Below are 19,367 nucleotides of genomic sequence, written 5' to 3'. Positions count from 1 at the left end.
CCCATCTGCAACAGAGTCATCAGGATGCAATAAACTGGCTGCTTCAACACTAAATATGTTAACACCAAATAGCCACTGAAAAGACAATTTGTCGGACAATCTACCCAAACACACACACACACATTCAGTCAATGGACTCAAAATAAAATTTAAAAAAACGTGTTCTGCCACAGACCAGGGTGCTACTCATTACAGATAATGAGTTTTTAAACTTCAGTGCAGGCTCTTTGTGCCAGGTGTAGAGTGAGGTCCAGTCTAAGACTTTATAAAACACAGCAGCATACAGACTAGGTGCCCACAAAGCCAGTCTGAACACCAGAGGCAAGCATCAACTTATACAGGAAGCAAGGATCTCTGGAGCAGAGGTTGCCGTCACAGATCACGGTCCTGCTCCACTAAGAGCTGTGGCTTGAGCTGCATCCCCAGCATTTACTTTAAATGTTCAGGTTTATGTAATAATGACAAGTAGATGCACATACGGAAGGGTAACACCTTCTAAATTAAGCCAGTGCAGGGTGACTGCTTCTCTCCTAGATGACAGTGTTTACTAAGTGGCAGAAGGCTTGACAGTAACTCGGGGAGTGAGCCTGGACACGCTTCCTTTCGTAAAATGCATGCACGTACAACAGCAGAATGATGGAGTGACAACATTCACTGACTATCATGAAGGCATACCATTTCCAGACCTAGGAAGTATAAGCTTCTGGGTCTCGCATCTGAGTCAGATCTTCAAAGACAACTCTCACAAGGACACAAACTGGTAAGTTCGTCCCTTCAACAGAGCACATTAGACAGTGAAGAAGCATCAAGATGACCTGAAAATGTACACTGCCCGTTAGCGCTGTTGACACCTTCAAGAGGCCCTCATGCTTTCTGTGCAACATGCCCAAATACTAAGATCTACTTCAGATCCCAAAAACCATTTCTTGAATGCCTGGGTCCATGTAGGCCTTTAATCCACTGCCTCTTATCTAAAGAGGTCTTCATGGAGTGGCAGCAAACATGTGTTAACTGTCTTAGCAAAGACCAGAAGCTGGTGTGCTCCACTGATGCACGTGCTAAAAGACCAAGGACGATACCTTCTGCAACTTATGACCACACTTCTAGAAGGTCCCTCCACCAAGTCAAAGCCATTAGCAGGGAAACTGCATCTGGCACCATAACTCCTGCACACTGGTTTCCAATTATAGGCAGTTTGCCTGACGTGTCACGATATGCAGTGGTAAAATTGTCCTGGACTTCATTAGTCTTAGGTTTGTCATGAAGTGTTCCATTTTGATACAACGCCTCTTCAGCGATACCAATACCTCTAAGCAGTCAAGTGTTATTTTGCGCGTCCAATGCAACGGTTTGAATGCTGTCCTCCATGAAAATACCTTCTTCCTGTGGTATTCTTGCAGATTAGTTCAAAGCTTTAGCTATGGGCTCTTCAACCTATTGGCAATCTGCAGGTCATTGGGAACCCTGGAAGAAAAGGAGCGTAAACAAGCGAGATCACCACCTCTCAACAAAGTGGGTGAAATCTGTTCTCCCCCGGTCAAATGTGCAACTCTGCGCAACCACTAATCTGATTTCCTAAGACACACTAATAAGGGTAAATTAATATTCTACCAACCATGGTGTACGAAAGAAATGATCTCTACTCGTACTAACAGAGAGAGAGAGTTAGCAGATTAGAAACTCACATCAGTGCATAGTGGAATGTAATTGGGGCGAGAGTATCAACGCTGCAAGTCTAAAATAAATTCCTCGCTATGAGGCACCATTCACTGAAAGGGGAATGATGCAATTATAAAGACTGAAGAAGCTCCATACCAGAAAGCCAGGTCTATGTAATAAATTCATATTTCTAGAGTTTCTGTATCAGGCCATGAACTAAAGCAGGAATATATTTAACATGCGAAAGTAGCACATAATTTGTTAAATAAATTGATTTGCAAATGTTGTCAAGCAACATCAGGAATGTCTGTGGGTCCTGGAGGACCAGATCCATGACAGATTTCCAGGGTAACTACTATGCAAATGAGTTCCATTTAGATGTTTTGTACTTAAATTGATCTTATGTCAATATTATGAAAATGTGACACCGAACTGGCTCCTAAGACAATCCTGAACTAACTAATCACAAAGACATTCCAACGGAATAGGAGGAAAGCTCAAACCTGCTAGTATCTTTGAAGAAAACCCTAGGCTTGAAACATTTTATCCAGACACATCACAATGCCTCCCACAGGCTCTCGCGAGATCTATGGTTTAAGATTTTGTTTCTATTCAGCATAGCTTCTACTTCAGAAGGAACATATACTGCAGATGATTTTTAATCTGTATAGGCTAACAGTTACAAAAAATAAACGCTCTCAAGAACATCCATTCATCTGCCGGAAGAGAGCAAACACTACTTGTGCAATTAGTTAAGAGGCTGTACCCTACACAGCCTGTATTTATTTAAAACAAAAATTACATTTCCGCCTTAGGGAATTTTCCCGTTAATTAACTTTTTGGAGAAATTATCATATTTATGTTTTCAGCTTGCGATACTAAATATAGAAACCGAGGAAGCAGTGGGTTTTGTTTTGTGCCAGAAATGACGACTCATGCCAGGTTCCTCCCAAGTCTTCAAGAACTAACACTGTCAGCCAACATCCCTAAATCTATCTGGCATTTAATTAATCTACAGGAAAACACACGAAAACCACATGAATTTACAGGGACTTGCAATGGAAGTTCAACATTTCACATTTTCAACGAGCCCGCAAAATCCAATGCTGCTACAAAAAAAAAACGTCTACATGCAACACAATTTAAATGCATTTCAGTCAGTCTGAGGGATAAATAAGCCTACATTTTTGGCCGGAAGGATTACTGGAACCAGAAAGCAGGAACTCATTTCCACTAACCACCGACTGCTTCATTAGCAACCGACCAGCCCCTAGTTAATGTCAAACAAGAGTGCAGACCACACAAGACACTACAAGAAACATCCTAAAACATTATTGCTTCCGCCTGGGCTCAGGCAAACTTAACCTGTCAATACTCAAAAATGAATTTAATCACTCATGCCATCAATATCGCTGCTGGCAAAATAATTATGGAATTACGGAGTTGCAAAACATTCCATCTACCCAAAAATTATTAAAATTCTACAAAAAAACAACCCAGCCCAACTGCAGTAATCTTCCACTGACAACCACAGAGACACATTCAACTCACAAAGAGCTCCACAGAATGAACTAATCCACATCGGTTTATGATTTAAATTGACTAATCCCACTTCTTATTTCTTAACCCAGGAACCACTTCTAGGTTCATCTTTCCCAGGCCTCCACCACCTAACCCAACCATCACATTTATTAAATCACTCAAAATATATATTTTAAACACCAATTCTACGTTCATAACCATGACAAGTGTAAACCTATTTATTTACACAGAATCAAAGGTTTGCTATCATTGTAGCAGCTGTAAAATCCTATATACCCTCTAGATATACCCTATACTGAGGCATAGATAAAATATAAATACAGTTCTAACACAATCAACCATCTCCAATATTGTGGCACACACCAGGAAGCAACTCAAGGGAATGTTAGGGTGAATACAGAAAGATGAAAGTTAGTGGTCCTTGCCTAGAATTTATACTTTCACTTCCAAGGAGGGGTTATTGTGTAGCCCTTGACTCCACAGAAACAGTTATTTGAGGAACACTTCTTACAAGTAAGGTTTATACATTTACTCCGATTATTTATCATTCAAACAAATTATATTCTAGAATGAATAACAAGGTGTTCCTATGTGGTGATAGCGCAGTGAGAAGTGATATAGTGAATCAATAGTGCACTATATTTAATAATATAGATCATGGGTACTCGCAAAATTTTCCCAGGGGCCACAAAGTCTGGCGATATTAATGCCAGCAGGGACCATTTGTGCTACTAATAACTTTGTTTTTACCCAGGTCCTCGGGTTACTGGGTTGCCCCTTCTTTTCTTTAAATCAATGCATGAAGCACTTGCATGGTATGATGAAATGTGGACATAATCTGGGACTGTTTGAAACCAGACCCTCCCACCCCAACCTCACACTCTACAGTACATACATCTTTGTATACCCAATACTACCGTAACAAAGTGAATACCAAACTGTTTATTCACCAGGTATTCTCCACTGCCACGGAGGCCAAGCTGCCCTTTGACAAAAATCGCACAATATAGTTGAGCAGCGAATGTGGAAATGCGCCACAGGTCCTGTGTTTAGGCACAAGACAACCGTATCGCCTCCTCCACCATTTCCTATTCCTCCTGAAAATGCATAATGTGGTTTTGACACTTGCAGGCGGCTCACTGATCAGTAATTAACTGCACGTCCACGGCTAATTATGCACTCAAAAGGCCCTTACATGGAAGTAAACAAAGACACCTTTAGTCAACAGTGAAGTGGATCTTACTCAAAAAGGTGAAGTGGTTAAACTCGCACGTTATTGGCCTACCTCGTCAAGGTACAACTGGGGGCTGCTCGCAGAGAAACTGGTTTTGAAAAACGCCTGTTCCCATTTCAGACAACTGCAAAAAAAAAAGCACATGCTCAAACATACTGGTAACAATGACAGGTGACAGGTCAGAGGTATTACCCAGTGTGCACGTGCACTAGTATCATAGGACACGGAGTTAGATACGGCATTTGCATGGACTTGTGGGTCAAGCTGGCACTCACATGGTCTACATTTTATAGGAAACATGCACCATATGCAACTTAACCAAACAAGTAACACAGTGTACTCTTGTAGGTTACACTGGAGCACACTATGAGCGCCTCTGTCTTGCGCAGACACAATGACACCGTACACTACTAAACGACACAAAGAAACTGACACTCTCACAACAGACATCTGGATTATTCAGGAACAAGGGCTCAAAAGTAGTCAATTGGAATAAGTTTACATGAAAGCAAGTATGGCTAAGCAAAATCTATTCAACAGCTGTTATTCAAGCACAGTGCGGAATGCTTCGCCTGACTGCTTCAAGGCACTAGTAAAGTCGAAAGAAGGTGAAGCGGTGGTAGACTGAAACGCCTCATGAAAGTGTGCCTACTCTTTGCTTTTCTAAAATATTTGTAGCGTTGGTGGTGCATGGCTTATTTAGTGTAAAACTACCACTTCCCCGAAACATAGTACAGTAGTCGCAGCAGCAGCTTCTCAAAATGTGCTTCTCTGTACACTACACAATATCTCCAAAACGGCATGCATGTGAAGCGCTACTTATCGAGTAGACATATGAATATGACCCAAAAAAAGTATGCAATCCAAAAAAAAAAAAAAAACATAACGAAAAAGGCTCGGTGGAGGCCATCTTAACCACCGAAAATGCGCCCGAGAATGCTTTAAGAGTTTAAATGTAAACAAAAAGCAAGTTCTGACGAAGGTTTTGCACGGTAGTAGTCATCAGATCACTGTAGTAACAGCATTAGAGGCACATTCGTGCAGATAAAAAGTACGCACATGGGGCTGACGTTTCCTGAGGAGCCCGCTGTCTAGCTGCGGGTTTGGAGCCCTCTTCATGCCTTTCTTCAACCCTCAACACTTCCTGTTTGTCTCATTCTTATAAATCATATTTCATCCCAGCACAGCTTTCTCCCCTTGTCAAATTTGTCCTGTCTATTCTTTCTCTCTTGAACGCCTCTCTCTCTCTCTCTCTCGGAGTCAAGGTCTGATGACAAAAACTAAGTCCAGGGCCCCAAACATGACTGATCGTGTCGCCGCCTGCACAAATCAAGTACTGTGCTCAGATTTCCCTGTTTGGGGGCCGGCTATTGGCTCTTGAAGTTGGATGCGAAAACTGCACGGCAGCCGCTTGGTACAAGAACTCCTGAGCAGTGGGAGCCATTTTCAATGCCTGTGTAAGCTGGAACCACGCAGAGCTGCCGAGGTAGGTGCAAGTCCTTAGAAAGGCCATGAAGGCTGCTCACCCGGGACACGGGATTTCTTGCTGGCAAAGGCGACGAGGACGCCCTCCCCCTACAGTGACAAATTCCTTTAAGTATTCTCGGCTTCGGGGTTCGAATCCCATTTACAAGAGTGCGAGTACCAGGAGGCGCTTGTTTTCTTTGCACAACTTCAGTTTCTAGTCTAAGATTATTTCTGGCGCCAGATAAGGGCACGGATACGTTTCATCATCCTCTTGAGAGCCAAAGCACTGAGCAATCCGAGCCTCAAGGGTGCTCCTCGGAGACGGGCCTGTAACCGGCTGCGATCCCAGCAACAGCTCATAGCATGAGCGGACTTACTGTTGTATACCTGAAGGCAAGACAAACTACAGCAAGTCTACAAAACAAGCCTAATACTGACGGCAAATCCCCCCCTACCCCCGAATGTGTGAATTTCCAGATGGCAAGGCCGCACAAACATGCGGTCACCACTACACGACCAGCTACTTCCAGTTACCCACAGACCCACGTATCAAACTGGAAGCGGCTGAAATCTATGTGAAGACGCATTGTTGAGAGACAAACACTGAAATCATTCAAGGAGGAGTCTGTGGGCATCCTGGCAACACACACTGGCACAAGCATGCAAACTTCTCACCCACTCTCAGAGAAGGGGTTAAGCAAAGTAGTTGTTGCATTCATTCAAACCGAACCGGGTGGGTCTGTGGATGGAACACAGACCTAGGGGCTCCAGTAAATAGCTGGTATTCTTTAGTGAAACACATTATTCTTATCAAATGTCTATGCGGCTGCAGCATCCGTGGTTCCTCACGGGAAGTGGAGACATTCAGATGCAATGTATAACGGAATCCACATCTAAATGTCCTCAATGAGATGGCAGAGTTATAAGCTTACGTCTACCTCTGCCTTTCGTGCTTCTCCGAGTAGACAGATGGGCAGTGGAGAATCACGATACCCACAGATCCATACTTGAGACAAGCGCTCCTTAAGGGCCGCATTTAAATCAGATACGTTAATTTATTCTAGCCCTGCCATTTGAGAGCATTAGTCATTTTGCTCATGCAGTGAAGGTACATAAGTGTCTCCTTCTCATCCACATATTTCTGTAATGGGAAATGTTGATTCTCTGACAAACAGGTTAGGTAAAAAAAAAAATAACAAGTTACTTCCCTTTGGTAATGCATTAACTGGTAGAGAAATAGTCTAGTTGCAGATTCCTTGTCTTAGAATTTCCTCTAGGCGCCAGTCTGGATTCAGAGATTTTCCTCGAGCAGTACCATACATGCCGTGAGGTGGTGTTGATCGGCTCCACGTCCGTCGCTGGCGCTGAGCACGCCAGATGCGATGTCTCAGGACCTATAGAGGGGCCACCCAGGCGCACTGACAGTTTCTTTTCACGACTTTCCACGCCAGAAGCACGGAGCCGTGAAGCACACTGACCACTGGTGTTCCCTGGAAGGGAAGTCCCTGTACCTAGAAAGCAGTTTGCAGAGCGGGAGGATGGGTGGTAGGTAAGGAATCTGAAACTAGAATATGTCTCTACCAGATAATGCATTACCAAAGGTAAGCAACTTGTTCATCTGACAGACACTTCTAGTTGCAGATACCTTACCTTAGAATAGATACCTAAGCAATAGCATCCCCAAGGGTGCGTCTGCAAACCAAGATCACACTAGGAAGTCCTGCATGATCAAACAGGCAAAGTACCTGTCACTTTGGACCCAATTGTCCAGGCAGCATTGTTTGGTGAACGTGTGCAAACACACCCACATTGCTGCCTGACAGATGTCCAAGACTAGAACTCTGCGTGCTAATGCAGCTGTTGCTCTGGTAGAGTGAGCATGCAAACCCTCCAGATGTTGCTTCTTAGCCAATGCGTAGCACATCTTAATGCAGAGAACAACCCATCTGGAGATGGCCCTCTTCGGCACTGCCTGACCTTTCTTTGCCACCTCATTACCCACAAAGAGTTGATCATCCACCCAGAACTCTTTGGTATAAACAAGGTAGAACGCATATGCTCTTTTTGGGTACAGGTGGTGGAGTCTCTTCTTTCTTAGAAGGATGCGGGGGCACGTAAAAAGTAGACAAGGCGATGAAAGGGCCTAACCACTTTAGGTAAGAAGGAAGCCCTGGTACGAAACACCACCTTGTCAGGATAAATGGAAAGGAAGGGTGGCTTCAATGAAAGGGCTTGTAGCTCACTCACCCTGTGGGCAGAAGTGATGGCCACAAGGAAGGCTGTTGGGCAGACAGTTATAAAGAGGCTCAAAAGGAGCACATATTAGAAAAGTAAGAACCATGTTCAAATCCCATTGTGGCATTATGAACGGTAAAGGAGGAAACATATGGGTAAGACCTTTCAGGAATCCAACAAAAAGAGATTTAAACAAGTAGGGCTGGCCAGTTAATCTCAGAAAACCAGAGATGGCAAACAAGTAACCCTTCAGGGTGCCTAAAGCAGAGCCCTTCTGGGCTAAAGAAAGAGTAAACAAGAGGACCTCAGAGGAGCAGCGGGATTGGGGGCTAGGGGAAAGAGTGGGTGGGTAAGGAGACAGGTCAACAGACTTGCCTGTGCACCATGCCACACATTTGTTCCAATGACCGGCATATACCTTTTTTGGTGGAGGGGTGCCTGACTGCCAAGATAACATTACAGACTTCAGGCAGAAGGTCAAAAGCGGTCAACTGCTGCCACTGAAACTCCACCAAAGAAGGATGAGACTAGACAGGTTCAGGTGGAGAACTGTCCCCTGCTGCTGCGACAAAAGATCCTCCCAAAGGGGTAGGTTGATCGGAGGATCGATGGCCATGCTCAATAGCTTGGGATACCAGACTCTTCGTGCCCAGCCCAAAGCCACAAGAATTACTTGGGCCCAGTCATTTATGATCTTCTTGAGAACTCTGGGCAGAAGTGGTATTGGCGGAAAGGCGGCCTGAGTTCCACTTGAGAAGAAAAGCATTGCAGAGCGAGTGCCGCCTTGGAAACTCCAATGCGCAAAACAGCTGAACACTTGACATTGTGCGTTTCTTTGTGGAGACAAACTGATCTAACCAAGGTTCTCCCCACTGCCGAAAGAGCCCTCGGCCATCATCAGATGGAGACGCCATTCGTGATTGACCAAGCATTTACGGCCGAGTTCGTCCACCCTGGCGCTCAGAGAGCCCACCAGGTGCTGAGACCCCAGGAAAATGCCTTGATGTTCCAGCCACATCCAGAGGTGCGGAGCCTCCTGACAAATGGTCCATGACCCCACCCCGCTTGTTGCAGTACCAAATGGCAATGGCGTTGTCCATGAACACCTGCACCACTTTCCCTTTGGGAGAGGGAAGGAATGATTTTAATGCTAGCCTGATTGCACTGAGCTCCAAAATATTGATAAGGAGCCCAGACTCCACCGGATACTAGATGCCTCTGATCTCCACTACTGCCATGTGGCTGCCCCATCCCAGGAGTGACACATCTGTCACTGTTAGATCTGGTTGGGGAAGGAAGAGGAATCTGCCTCTTACCCAATCGCGGTTCAAGAGCCACCACTGCAGATTTTGCACCGTTCCATCAGAGATCTGCACCATTTAGGAAAGATTTCCCTAATGCTGCGCAGGTCTCACTACAGAGCCTGCATATGCCATCTGGCATGTGTCACCAGTAGGGTGCAGGAGGTGATGAGGCCCAACAGCCTCAGAGTCATTCTCACCGAAATCCAGGATAGAGGTTGAAACATCGGTGTCAGTCTGAATATCCTGGACTCACCACTTGGGAGGATAGGCCCGAAACTGCACTGTGTCCAGAACAGCTCTGATGAAAGGGAGCATCTAAAAGGGAGTCAGGTGCGACCTTGGCACATTTATGAGCCCCAGTGAAGGCAGGCGGTCCACCATAGTCTTGAGGTGGGAGACGACAACCGGCGTTCAACAGCCCATCGTCGAGGTAGGGGGAAGAGTGAAACCCCTGACCTACGCAGATGAGCTACGATCACTGCCATCATTTTGATGAACACCCAAGGAGCGCTGGTATAACTAAAGGGGAGCACGGTAAACTGAAAATGCTCATAGCCTACCGAGAACCACAAGTAATGTCTGAAGGCAGGCAGGACAGGAGTATGGAAATATGCACCCTGCAAGTCCAACGCTTCAACCCAGTCTCCAGGGCAGATAGGACTGAGCATTTCAGAGGTCTAGAATAGGGCAGAGGCCCTTGTCCTTTTTGGGCACCAAAAAGTACTGGGAATAACAACCACAATCTACTTCTGGCACAGGGACCCTCTCCATTGCTCCCTTGGCCAGGAGAGTTGCAACCTCCTTGCAAATAAGTGCTAGGTGATCCTCCGTCATCCGATCATTGGGTGGTGGCATGGATGGAGAGGTAGTCTTGAAGGAGAGGGAGTAGCCCTTTCGGACTACTTGCAAAACATGCCTGTCTGACATGATGGATTGCCAGCAAGGCAGATGATGGCGAAACCTGCCTCCAACTGGTCCTTGAAGGGGCGGGGGGGGCACAGTGACTGGAGGGAAAGGGACGTGGTTGGGCCTATAGCCACGACAGGGGTGAAAAGCAGACTGAGGGAATGGAGGTGTCCTCAACCAAGCGTGGCGCCTCTAGGCCACCTTCGATGCAACTGATCTACCTAGTGAGTAGCTTCTACAATCCACATCGTATCAAGAACTTTTCTGCATCCCTCCCATTAGCAACAGCTTGGGAGAGAATGACCCGGGCCTCCTCCGGGACCTGTGGCAGCACCTGCACAACTGTGCCAAAAGACATGCAGTGTTCATTGATCACAATGCCGGACTAGAGGAAGAAAACATTATCTTCCCAAGCTGATCCAGTCTCTTGCATTCCCTATCCGGAGGTGCGGAAGGGAATGTGCCCGAGCATGTGGAGGCTTGGATAACTAAGCTCTCATGGGTTGGGTGTTGCATCAGGAACACTGGGTCATTAGGTGCTGGCCTGTGGCAGAGGACAATTGTCCATTAACAGGAGCCCCTGTGCTGGATTTGGACCGAGTCCCAAGCAGGACATCAGTGAGGGCTTCATTAAAAGCCAAGAGGGATTCAAAAGAGGAAGCCATGGGCTGAAGCACTTCAGTCAGGAGGTTAGTCCTGATGGCCACCCAAAGCTGCTCAAAGCCCAGGACCTTGGCCTCTCTTCGGGCCACCATGGAGTAGGAAGCTCCCTCCTCTGTAGCCACTGTAGGGGGACAAAGCATGCCAGCAAGCATCAGGGAACGTGTCCAGACCACTGGCTTCACCCAGATCCGCCCACCAGTGCACAGGGTCTTCAACTTGGTAATCTAAAGTGTCCAGTAAGCCCTCCCAATAACCACCATACCCCCAACCCTAATGAATAAGGGTCCGGATCCGGCCTATGAAGCAAGGTCTCTTCCTATGTCTGAATCAGTGTTGTGCGACACTGGACTGGCTCCGTACTGGAGTTGGCAATGAGGATGGGGTAGACGCCGACCATGGGCAGAAATGGCTTCAGGAGTGTCTACATTGGAACAGTTGTCAGGAAAGGTCGAGATTACATGACAGATGCTGGTTTGGATCCAGGAACAGATGCCATCATGAGTTGAGGCTCATGCCGAAAGCATGAAACCCAAGGGGGCCCCCCTGATGATCCAGCAGGGCCCGAAGGCACTCCAGTGGGGCACGACTGCCCAAATATGTGGCACATGGTCTCACAGAACTCACGTAGTTGGGCAGGGGTAGCTCTGGAAAACTCTGGGAGGCGCGGAGCCGTCCAAGAAGCAGGCTCCAAGGATGGAGGCCTAGAGTGACCACGCAGCTTTTCCCACGTCGCATCAGCCGACCGACGGGGTTAAGTCAAAGAACGCTTTACTCCTCTTTGACTTCTCATGCTTACCCGAACTTCCCAAGGACTTTGAGTGGGACAGAGGAGAGTGGGGGCTCTGCGACTGGTCTTGGGACTCCCAAGCAGAGCGCCGGGCCACACGTAGCTTTAGGGACTGCTCCCTTAAAGCTTTCGGATTCATTGCCCGGCTCTTGGAGCACCACTTGGGACATATTCCAAACACCAGAGATACACGCAGTGACAATCTGTCATGGACATCATCTGATGACAGGAGTCGCACAGCTTGAACCCAGTCCTCGAAGACAACATCTCGATGCACCAGAAGTGTCAAAAAAGGCTTCGTCAAAAGTCAACAATTCCAGCCAAAAAATGACTGTGGGAGTAGGTCTTCAGGTCTGCGAGTAGGCAGAAAGAAAAGAACTGACAGCACGCACGCAGGGGTGGTACCTATATAGGTCCCACATCATATTCGGCATGCACGACACAGACGGATACAGAGCCGATCGATGCCACCTAACAGCGCTGGGGTACTGCTTGAGAAGAATCTCCAGATCCAGAATGACACCTGGGAGAAATTCTAAGGTAAGGAATTTGCAACTAGAAGTCTCTATCAGATATCTATATATTCCACATATTGAAACCCTATAGAAAGCGGTTTCACTCCAGAAGCAGAGTAAAGAGAGGGTATTTTGACTGTTGGCAGCATGAGACCTAGACTTTAGTTTCAATAAAAATGTTGTGTTAAAGCAATGCTGCCGTTGATGGATAACATAATTGAAAGCATATTTCAAAAACAAATATTCACAAACGGGCTCATCTTGTGACAATACAGGACAAGCTTTGCATGCTGCAGGATAAATAAAGTTTAAAACAGGATCTATCAAGGTGCCTTAACTCACAGATTTTGAAGCCTACTGCAGCAGTGCCAGTATTAGGAATGGCTTCTTTCATCAGATTTCTCACTTAGTCTCTGTTCCAGAAAAGTATAAAATTAGATGACAAACTTTCGACATTATCCTTTCACAAGATTTTGAACAGATCAATGCAGCCTCCAATGTGACTCATGACTTTTGGCCATTAGTTTACTGTATATAGCTAATAAATCAAAGTTCTTAAAAAAAAAAAAAAAAAAAAAAAAAAAAAAAAAGAACTTGGCATGTATCTTGGAATAAGTGCAATTACATGCAACAGCTTCAAAAGAAATGTAGCAATGGGGTTGCTGAAACAAAGTGAAATCAGGCCAGACAGAATGAAATAAAAGCACTGCATGCTTAACATAGATGACGACCTCTGGGGGGTCTAGAGGATGGTGTCAGGCTATTTATTGTCAGCAAGACAGGGATTTTCTCCTTTGAGAGCACTCTTGGAGAGGTGTACAGCCCCACACGTCGCAGCACCCAGGCCTTTTTTTTAGTTTTTTTTTTAAACATTCTTTGGCCCTTGTGAAGACTTCCTTGGAGCCAGAGTAGTGGCCTTCGGTCCATTTCTGCCTACGAGAGCTTGCAGGAGCTGTACCTAGCAGGTGACATCCACTTCCATACCTTCAAAAATTAGCATGTCTTTCTGACTTCCTGAGCCAGGTCCTGTGCCCTCATCGGTCTGTCACAGATCAGTCCCTTGTTACAATGCAACCTTAGAGCTTAGTATTTCCACCTCCTACCCCACACAAGAGCCACACATTTCTACTAATATGGCTATACAGGGCCAGGCACAATTATCAGAATTCTATTTACTAACCATTTATGCAGGAAACTGACGAGCAGACTAGACCACATAACTCACATACATTAAATATCGGCAAGTACATGCAAGCATCTGATTGTCTCCTCGTCAATGCACATGTTCTCTGATGCCAAATCAATTTAAAAATGAAGTGTTGTTTATCTTAACTGCAAAACTTCCATGCCAAGTGCCATACTGAATCACAGAATGTTATTACACCCGCATTCTAGCCTATCCTAATCCAATCCCCATCCTTTCTTACCCAATCGTAATCTCCATCCTTAATCCTCATCCTGGTAACCCAATTATCTGGTCAATAGGGAAGTTACAATTCACATATTTGACTTTAGACTGCAGGTTTCTAATTCTGTATGTAGTTTCTGCTCCAGAGCTGCAAGAATGTTCAGTGCTAAACCTGTGTGTAAACCATAACTCGCGTGGATCCGGGAGACAATCCTATTTTTTTGAGTAGCTCATACATGCAGCTCTTTAAAGGGCTCAAAGAAGAAAACCAGGATTCTACAGCAGAGTCCCTGAAGTGAGCTTTGCAATATCAACTACACCAGTTCTGGCACCATAGGATCTCGGTACAGCATCTCAAGACCAAGGGGATCAGGCCAGTCCTGCAACCCCGTTCTGTACTGTTGGATGAGAGTGATTTAGAAGCAAGTCAAAAGCCAGCCTGAATTCCTGAATCTAGTCTTGATGTAGCTCTGAGCCAAAGAGGTCCAAGGAGGCATCCAATAAGACTACGACTACCTGATCGGTACAAATGCTGACTCACTGCCGCCAATCATGTAGGATGCCAGGTACAGTTTTATTTCAGAGTTTGAAGTGCAAACTAGGCAGTGCCTGCTTTAATCAACCACTAAAAGACAACTACATTTTGTGCCTGCAGTTGCACTCACTGCCACCACCAAAGATTGATCATTCGACTTCCAGCATTGTGAGCAACGTGATCCAAGCAAACAGGATAGAGGTCCATTCTCTTCCTGTTTTGGTGGCACATCTAGGTGTCATTTTGAAAATAATCCAAAATCCACCAGCTTGTTTTTTTGCATATCCTAAATCCCCATACCCCCCCCCCTTTTTTTTTTTGCATAAATGTCACTGATAACTCCCCCTCTCTACTGAGAGCTATATTTGTGTAATGTCAAGTGCTGGGAAGAGGGTATCGTCCCTTGGTGCACAAAACTATTTAAAGACAGTATAACTTTTTGTTTTCTTAACTAGTTTCTATTTTGTATTTCCAATGCCTTTTCCCATTTACTGCATATCCTATCCAATCCCAGACTGGCCACATTAGGCCAAGAATCAACTACTCGCTGGGCCCCATGTATTAAATTTTACTGTCCTGAAATTAGATTTGAATTTAATTGCCCATTGAAATCTATATGTAACATTCACTTTTCCAAATTCTAAAGAGGAGCCTTGAACACAGCCACAAACTAACAAAGAGGTGTGTTATATTCATTACTCGGGAACACTCTCAGCTACACATAATGTAATTTTTCTTTTCGTTAGCAAATCCAGTGTACTGGAATTTTAAAGGGCTTCGAGGCCTGGTTTTCAGAATACAGAAGGATAGCAAACACCCAAGATTGTTAGAGAAGGAAAGAGTGAAATAAGGAAAGAAAAACAAAGAATGACAGTAAGAAGGAGAGAACGCAAGAGACCATGAGAGAGTAACAGCCCATCGCAGCAGAAGTGAGCATGTTAAAGGGTGTGCACCTATGTGTTCAGGTAAGAAGCTATTACCCCTTGAATCTGAAAGTGACATGTCCTTCGGCAGACATCAAAAACGTGCTTAAGCTTCATATTTTATGTATTGTGACGCGCGGACAAATTGATACAGAAAATCACCACAAACCTTATGCTCCAGTAAATCATGTTCATGCATGTCATGCCGAATTTTTAATGGCTCTCCTCCACATCAAAGTCATTAATAACTTGGCTAAAAAATATAGTCCGTTTGTGTCAGGACTAAAATATCAATGCTTATTGGCTACCACAGTCATTCCAGTCTCTTCTTGGATTACCAAGTATGCTAGGACTATGTATCGTGCGTACTCTTTTACACCAGGCCAAAATTGTTTCACCACCAATTCTCTAGTGTGCTGGGTTGTGCCCAAAGGCACAGCCAAGTTGACCTGCTTGAAGTGTACCCTCAAATCTCAACTTAAAATATTACAAGAGCCTACTTTAACTACATAGACCATTCCATGCGTGCTACACACCAATTTCACTTAAAGACATGCAAGTTAATTAAACCTGCAACGTGCCACAGAAAGCATGTCAAATCTGTTGTGCTTCCACACACAATCCCACTCCTTAAATAACTATACTGTGAACGCTAATACAGCAAAACGGAAGCAATATAATTTTCCAGTACATAGCTTAATATAATTTTAGAAATTAGGACAAACTAGATCTTCACTGAAAGCAATGCTGTGGCCTATTGGCATAGCAAAACCTGGCCCACCATCTACCACTTTTGCTGTAGCGCGCCCCTAGAGATCAGGGGCTCCCCTGCACCATGAGGACTATGGGGGCTTACATTACGCCACTGTTGTGGCCGGCAATGAGCACTGTCGAACTCTTGGATACTGGAATCAAGCAAGACACACAGTGACCATTTCATTCTACGCTATTCGTTTATAAGAAGCATAAACTTGGTTATTTGACCAACATATAAGACCTCAAGAGGTAGTGTCCATTCAATCAATACTACTACTCATGTAAAAGGAAGACTGGAAGGGGTCTATATAAAATGGCTCATTCAGAGAAGAGCAAGTGCTGTGTCAACCCTTTAATTGCATTATTGAGTAAATAGTCATTAATATTGGCTTCAATTATGTATTCAGATTTCGCTTAACACTGGAATGTTTTTTTCTAAAAGGATATTTCATGTTATTTATGCCAATACGTGTTTCGCAACAAACAAGGTGGGATGTCGCTGCATCTGGGCAGAAAATTTGCTGAATACAGAAAAATCACAGTCTACAAAGTTAAGACAGAAATTAAAAGGTGACCATGAAAATATTTAAAGTTGGTGTTCTAGACCAGTGGTTCCCAACCTTTTGATTTCTGTGTACCTCCACTAACATTGAAGGAACCCAGGGACCCCCACTGAATCATCTTGGGAATCCGGGGACCCCCCGCCCGAGTCATTACTAGAAGCTGGGGACCTAATTTGTCAATATTTGTTCATATTTTTTAATTTTCTAGGCTCTCGCGGACCCCCAGGGGTCCCCGGACCACAGGTTGGGAACCACTGTTCTAGACCAGATGGATCATTTGTTTCGGTTTCACTTTTGATATGTTGTTAATTTGAACATGTGAAACAATTGTATTACACTCTACAAAGAAGTGTATGTAAGTGAAATCTAGTCGAAATTCACAACGATCACACAAATGGAAAAACATTTTAAGTTCAAACAAACAGAAACAAGCATTTGCAATGTAATTGGCCTCGCATTTGCTCGAGTTAGAGCTATTAGCGTTATAAACTCATAATCGGACTTTTCTTGCCACGTAAATCGAAAATCAAAAATAAAACCGTTTCACATAAGCGAGCCTATTCACAGCGCCACCATTTACCAATGCCAAAGGATTTTTTAAGGGCAAGCCCAGGAGGGAGTGATGATGATGAGCGTTGTTAAAAACCCAGATACATGTCAATTCGTCGGAAAAGCGGCGCAAGCGCGCTGCTATGCGCGACCTAAAATGTTCCTCCTAGTCACTATACAGGGTGGAAGTCTTCTGTCGTGCACGAGAATGTGTATGTTTAACCATAATATTCTTGCATCTACTCGCCAAGTATATTCTGACCCCTTTCTCAGGTCTCCAAAGACTCAAACAAGCTCACAATTTCATCTCTGCCTACCTCCTCCACAGAGAACATTAAAAAGCAATATAAACAAGAGGAATAGTTTAATATTTTATTACGGTGCCTGAATGCATTAACTTTAAATGCTCAATCCAACCTTTAGTTACACGGCACAGGATTTGACCTAGATTACCCCTGCGAGCAATCACAGCGCTCAGAGCTCCAAAGTGCAACTTTCACTGGTGGAACACGATCTAGTGCTGCTCACCAGTGGTCCCACGGCAGTACATAGCAAGCAACTGCACAGAATCTGCGTTATTGGCAATATACTCACTTTACTAAGTAAATGTTACTGGCACAAAATGAGGGAGGTCTGCTTGCACATTCAGAAATCCGAGGTATGATATAGGGAACATTACAGAGCTCATGTGACAACATCAGTAATCACAAATGCTCCAAGCAAATCCGTGCATAAATCATTTGGGGGGGGGGGGGGGGAGGTGCACAATGTTTCCCAATAGGTGACTTTAAAAGTGACCGAATCTGCCAGACATGTATATTCATGTTTTATTTAATGTTCGACTGGTGCTCTGTGCCACAGGCTGCGGATAAACCGACAATTAGAACCACATTCCTTTACTATTACCATAAGACCGATTGATAGGTGCAGTGGACTCGACAACCAGCAACCCGTGGACCAGCGACTGCACACCGCAGTTCAACCGAGAGAGAAATGGGGAAATGTGAAGTTACTATGTCCCACACAACAGAGAAGGGTTTACCAGCCATTTGATTAGGAGAGTAAACTTGGGTGTCCTATGGGTCTCGCAGGGCACGGCACATTCCTAAAATAGGATTTAGGCCATTAAGAGGGTCTTTATCAAATCATTTACACATCTAGGGCGGGAGTAAACAAATTAATGTTTTTGGGCCTCCTCCATCAAATTACATCAACTACACACATTCACGGGTGATGTAGTGGCTGATGGATCCATCCCATGGTAGCCAACACCCACTAATTCATAAATCCATGGGATCCAGGAGGCATGCCTGGGAATTTGGGTTTAGGTCAGGATATTCAATTTCGCAAACAATGTATTCTGTTTCCTTCTACTAACCCGAGGTAACGACCGCTAAAAATGTATCAACAGCAAAACACCCGTCTCTGATACAGAGGCCAGATTCAGCAACTTTCTTTAAGAGAGTGAGCAGCGACGCGAGCAACCTTGTTAGGTGAAAGAAAGGAAAGTACCGGTGCACTGCACATTATCTTTTCCCTGCCCCTTGTCCTCTCCATTACTGCCAGTAATTAATGTCGGGGACTGAGCATATCAAAATGTAGGTTTCAAAGCTTACCGTTACTCACGTGAGTCGGACAGTTACGGAAATCAATTGTGCAGGTTTACTTTTTTTTGTTTAACTGGTTTTAATTTGCTTTTATTCTCTCAATTACTTTAAACGCCACTTCATACTGTATTATATTAGTCGTGGCAACAGTCACCATAGAGCAAAACGGCCTCTTTTTTTATCAAAATGCCAATACAAGCAAACTGTGTCGCTCATGCATTATCATTCCATCCCTGTAAAACCGCGTTTGTAGCTCTGAGGATGCATTATGCGTTCCCTCCCAGTAAGCGGTTAATACAAATTGGTCCGCCATATTTACCCTCCTTCCTTTGACGTATACTGTTCAGGGGCCTCCACTTTCCCTTGAAGCAGCCCCAGCTTTCTCACTCTTTACCCGAAAGGGTAGCGCTGTTCTTTTCAGCTCCCCACGACCCTCGTGAATGGCAAATGAACAGGCTCGTCCCCAACAGACTCATGAATATTCAAAGACCATAATTAACTGCCAACATCAGAAGAAACACGCGCACCGTAACAAAACAAGTGCAGACCTTACACAGAACCCCGAGAGTTCTGCAGCACGTTCTCTTTTCAAGGTGCTAATTAAAACTTTAAACATGTTCAAGCTTCGAGAGCCTCCTTCATTGTTTCTGCCATTAATGGAAGGGAATACTGTATTAAAAGCTGCAGGAGAAAACTGGAAAAAAAAACGTTTCC

General features: G+C 44.7%; 1 protein-coding gene across 5 annotated transcripts in view; it reads right to left on the bottom strand.

Annotated features, from left to right (window-relative positions):
- The window catches only part of PLXNB2 (plexin B2), a 640,303-nt gene that overhangs the window by 390,022 nt on the left and 230,914 nt on the right, over nt 1–19,367 (bottom strand). For 2 of the 5 annotated variants that reach the window (XM_069229655.1, XM_069229657.1), the window contains one exon: nt 4,487–4,559. The exons of the other annotated variants lie outside the window; for them this stretch is intronic. The gene's annotated coding sequence lies outside the window, so the exon portion shown is untranslated. The remainder of the gene's footprint in view (nt 1–4,486; nt 4,560–19,367) is intronic. 5 annotated transcript variants of the gene reach the window in all.

This window comes from Pleurodeles waltl, chromosome 4_1, assembly GCF_031143425.1.
Source record: "Pleurodeles waltl isolate 20211129_DDA chromosome 4_1, aPleWal1.hap1.20221129, whole genome shotgun sequence".
NCBI classification, from domain to species: Eukaryota; Metazoa; Chordata; class Amphibia; order Caudata; family Salamandridae; genus Pleurodeles; species Pleurodeles waltl.
The sequence above is the reverse complement of the archived record's forward strand: the minus strand, read 5'-3'. Positions and strand labels throughout refer to the sequence as shown.